Genomic DNA, 5,381 nt, shown 5'->3' with positions numbered 1-5,381 from the left:
ACCGAACCCGGAACCGTACATTTGAAACAATTTGGAATTCCAACAGCACTGGTATAAACAACTAAGTATAACACAAAATGTTAAAATACGACATATTATTATTGTGTGCACTGCCAGTTTGTTGGCATCCTTGGCAGATCAGGTTGAAACTTTTGTTTTCTGGTGTTCAGTATGAAGAAATAGGTCGGCAGTTTTTTTTGCACTTATCTTCCGAGGTCGACAAAAACCTCGCAGGTTTTAATGACTTATTAGTGGTAGGTATATGTGGTGATAGGCAGAAATTACATTTAACCCTCGTACATAATAATAAGTAATAACACGTAAGTGCGATAACGTAAGTAATGGATTACTTATTGTGAGCGATAATATTCTACTTTGGCAATAAAGGAAAACTTTTACAACCGTGGCAGCGTAAACTAAAACTGGGTACTAATAATTTATTGTAAAGTATCGGTGCATATAATATTATATACACAAGGCTGCTATTGAGGGTAGTTTATCATATTTATGTATTGAGAATTATAATTGTTACAATAAGTTAGCCGTCTAAAATGTCAAAACTATCAATCTCGCTTTAAAAGTTAAAAGCTGTTAAACCCAGAGGGTTGGAGTGGACCATTGCCGACTCAAGTGAAAAGCCGATACATTCACAATGACTGGTCCTACTTTTTATGCCCCTCCCGTTGTTGTCTATATATGAACTGTCATTGCCTGTCATCATTCTATAGAGTGCTCATACTGGTTTGATTTGAATAGATAAGTTACACGATAAATAATATACTAGCATTAACACACCTTCTACAAATGTAATGCATAGATAAATGTTACATATTTTTTGGAAATCGATATTACCACCGGATTTTGTGTGAAGGACTAGTCTGACTTTGACAGCTGATGAATAACAGGAATGTATATTATTTATAATTTATTAATATATTTGATTTGAGAATTTTTTATAATTCATTTTGAAACGAGAAAGGACGAATCAATATGTCAAGCAATCAGGTATCTAATTTTGACAGCTGAAAAGTGGACCACTCGTTGATTGTGCAAAAAGTTATGATCAGGCTCTATTAATCTAAAGATGGCGGTGAGTGGACCCATTTTTCAGTTGCTCCGCTCCACTCCAGCTCTGATCTGGGACCTAATACTTGCTCCAGCTCCGCTCCAAGGTCTCCTCTGCTCCGGGTAAAAAGTTTTAATAGGTATTATATGACGTAAGTAGATGTTAATTTTTTTTTTAAATAAGTAGTATTAAGATATTCGTCATTTGCATCATTAATTCTAATAAACAAAATTGCCGACAGAAAATAATCTTACATTATTTGCCTCTTTCCACTTAGAATTAATTTTAGGACGAATTTTAATCTACTATCTACTACTTTCTACATTTTTTGGTGTGCATAGGTTGGAAAAATTTCAGCGGCAAATTTTGTAAAATTGTGCGTGCGCACACGCCCAATCCTTTAAGGGGACGTTTGTAAGTAGGTACCTTATTTCCGTAAATTTGTACGTATGTAGTTGGCTCTATCACAGTTCACCTTCAGATATCGTATCGGAAACAAAAATGGTCGTATGGTATTGAGCCTACATAAAATACTTAAAACCCACCGAAATACAAGGGAAAGACTTGAACAAAATAGGTAGGTAGGTAAGTAAATAAAAATCATTAATTAGATAAAAAGAACTTTTTATATACAACGTTTTTAAATTTTCTGTTGAATTATTATGCTCAATATGCTCAAACTTGTACTTGATATGAAGTAAATAAAAAACAAACAAACAAACAAATAATATAGAATACTGAAATGTCATTTTGATTTCCATAGTAACGCGCGTAGGTATATATTAATAATTTAATTGCTAGGACCACCCACTTAGCAACCAATAATAGTGGATTGGATTACGGATTTCTTCCGAAATAACTTTTCATACAAAACAGAATTAACTGAAAATGAATTCAATTCTACTTAAAGATGGCTAAAAGTATTAAAAGAATGCATTGGCACCGTGTTCTGATATATTCTAAATGTTTCAAATATCTAGCTCATGGCCCCCACAAAGGGGGGACTGACAGGGCTCTAGCCTGGGGGCCCGGGCTCAGGAAGGGCCCGGCGTGGCGAATCGACCAGATAAGTGATTTAAACACACATCACAAATTCTATCGAATAGTAAAAAAAAGTCGGCTGCGGCGCTATTTATCTTCAATATTATTATTATTTAAAATTATGTGGCTGTACGATACAATCATAATTCAAATAGATGAATAATTCAAATATACAAAAAACACTAAATATACACATTAATTTTACTACGTACACAATTTTGGAAAACGGTACTGTAGAACGTCACACTGCCTTTATCTTTAGCGATACGTAGGGGGGCCGTCAAAGATCCTAGCCTGGGGGCCCGCTTCAGGATGTGGGTGCCATGGTCTAGCTAGTCGGGAAGTTAGTTAAAAATCGATTGCAAGATTTGTACTGGATAAACAACCACCGGACAAATAATAATACCTACGAGCTAATAAAAACGTTGTAAAATAAAATATTATATAACGTATAGTTTTTATATATACAATTCTGTTAGGTGCTCGTATATATCAAGTAGTACTTTACACCATCAAATAACTGATAATAATGAAGCATTATTAATAGATGTTTGATAACAATCAATAGCAAATTAATATTCTTCTGGTAGGTAGGTACAACGATTAATTTTTTGTTGTCAATGCTCACGCTTAGAGTTGGGTTTCGGGAATTTCCCGACGGGGATTCTCGAGATATTTTCGAGATTTTCGATCCCGAAACTCGAGAATTGAAATTTTTAAATTTCGGTAAATCCCGGAACTCGAGAATCTTTTCTCGGGATTTGGGATTTCTTTATAATCAAATATTAATTGATAAAACGATTTTCTATATGAAAAAAGTGGACAGAAAACACAACACGTTCAATGACTGATCGGGGCATTCAACACAATTAAGCCAACGTCGACTCAAAATGAGCGCAATTTTTGCAACATAGGGGAATTTTGTGTCTCAAAAGCGTACGCGATTGTCAGACGCAGCGATTGACAGTCTGTGTTTTTTGAAATTCTATTTTAATAAGTAACGTTTTGATTTATTTTTGTTTTCCTACTTCTATTTTGTTTGTCTTCTCACATAAATAAAAAAAAATCATGTTTTTTGGAATTTGTCTGTTTTTACACTGATTTTAGGATTTTTTTAAATTTCTTGAAATCTCGAGAATTCTTTTTTGGAATTCCTGAATCTCGAGATTGAGATTTTCTAGGGAAATACCCAACTCTAATCACGGTGAAATGTGCTACGGCGAAATATAATACTTACGTAAAATTTACATTGCGATTTTGTTCATATTGTGCACTTCAAAATTCATTATTAAGTTTTATTTCTGTCGCGTGTGAAAAGCACACACATTTTTTTTTAAATTCGCAGCTTACTGTATGGCGGCAGGTTGTTTATGCGACCGCCCATGCTAAATTAAATAGCTTATGAAAAGCTTGATAGGTTTATCTACATCGTTGGATCAAGTGACTTAGAAGACGGTCACCAATTTAAACGGAATTCGAGATATTATCTCGGACGCATAGTTGTTGGAGTATTTTGTCATGATTCGTACTGTACAGATTGGTTAATTGGTAAAGGACGTTGGCTGGAATCCGATGAATGTACAACCGATACCCGCTCAATACTAATATTAAAAAATATTATTAAAATTAATCGGTGTAAATTTTTAGTTATTACTCCACCACTGCTGATGAATATTATTTAATTAAAACTTTTTTTTGATATTATTTATAAGATAATCAAAACATTTCGCAGAAAAATGTATTAGTAATAAGAATTGTTTACGTTTACATTCACTCGGAAGGAAATCCTTGGGAAATACTCTGCAGCAGCGAGTGTTAGTTTTATAATAAGGATATCAAATCGCATATTAACTCACTAGGTTTATTATTGCTGTAAACATGTTTACGACATTTTGTTTATTGATCTTCGTTTGGGTGTATTTGTATTAGTTGCTAGTATCACAATGTTTACAATTTTCAGTAATGTTAGAAACAAAATTCAACCATGCAGGGCTCGAAATGGATAGGAGCGCACCGGAGCGCCGTTCCGGTTCGTAAAATCCCCAAAATAAGCGCTCCGTCTCGTGGACATATCAATTTGACCGTCTGAGCTAGATTTTCCATATAATACAAAGACCTAACACATTTATTTTTATAAAATACACATGCAATTATATCGAGCGCTCCGGTTCGTAAAATATTCCATTTCTAGCGCTGCAACCATGTCATGTTTACGAGAATACAACCCCTCAAATAATGTGTCAATGACATTGCATACATTTACACAGGACAGGCCTGTAAAGAGGGTGGAGCATATTATAAAGTACTTCAGTCACTGTCTACATGAAGACTGGAGCCCAGAAAATAAGACCAAGCTCGGAATTGAGGTGGCAAGACTAAACTTACAATAATTATTGAATTTGTTACATATTTATATCACAAATAACGTTATTATTACATTATATTTATGATCATATTTATTATTAAAATTTAGTTTATTAAGTTTTCAATTTTTCGACGTGTAGATTCATCGTTTTAATATTTTTATATTTATTTTAAAAAACATCGATTTTTATAAAAATATAACTTGAAATCCTCTTTATTCATACAAAAAATCTTTTTAATGTTTTCAGATAAATATTTATTAACTAATACAGTTGAAATTGTAAATTATCAAAAAAATTACCTAGGTAATGTAAAAAAAATATAAAAGATGCATTAATTAACTCCAAAGCTACAGGATTTATAAATATGTTCATAATAATAAAAATACAAATCCCGCAAATGAGAATAATTCATTCATGTGATAAAGGTGCCTGGTATGGTTTTTCCTTTTTTGCATTTCCCCAATAATTTTCTTTTTGCTTTATCTAAAAATAGATACGGATGTATATATAAGTACAAGAAATAAAGGCATTCGCCAACGACCATACCATGTTGAAAGCACCGGTTCTCGTCCGATCACCGAAGTTAAGCAACATTGGGCGCGGATAGTACTTGGATGGGTGACCGCTTGGGAACACCGCGTGCCGTTGGCTTTTCTGTTTGCATTTTCCAAATAATTTTCATTTTTATTTCGTCTAAAAATAGATATTGCCCTATACACAAGAAGTAAAAGCTGAAGATTAATCCGGAGCCGAACCCCGTAATTATCTTTTACCCAGAACTGAACGCCTTTAAAATCAAGGTACCTATGTATTACGACTATAATCTGTGTACATTAATTAATTACCTAATTAAAATGTTATCAACGCGATAATAGTTTACGAAAGTGTTTTTATAACTGCTTATATCG

General features: G+C 33.4%; 1 non-coding gene across 1 annotated transcript; it reads left to right on the top strand.

Annotated features, from left to right (window-relative positions):
* Positions 1-5,005: 5,005 nt before the first annotated feature.
* LOC147075286 (5S ribosomal RNA) lies at positions 5,006-5,124 on the top strand. The gene has a single exon (XR_015070092.1). It is a non-coding gene; the product is annotated as a 5S ribosomal RNA (ribosomal RNA).
* The last annotated feature ends 257 nt before the right edge of the window (positions 5,125-5,381 follow it).

Source organism: Rhyacophila brunnea, unplaced genomic scaffold (genome assembly GCF_057557595.1).
Source record: "Rhyacophila brunnea isolate RB1 unplaced genomic scaffold, BYU_Rbru_1.0 scaffold_15, whole genome shotgun sequence".
Classification (NCBI taxonomy): domain Eukaryota; kingdom Metazoa; phylum Arthropoda; class Insecta; order Trichoptera; family Rhyacophilidae; genus Rhyacophila; species Rhyacophila brunnea.
Note: the sequence above shows the minus strand (reverse complement) of the source record. Positions and strands in the feature narration are given on the sequence as shown.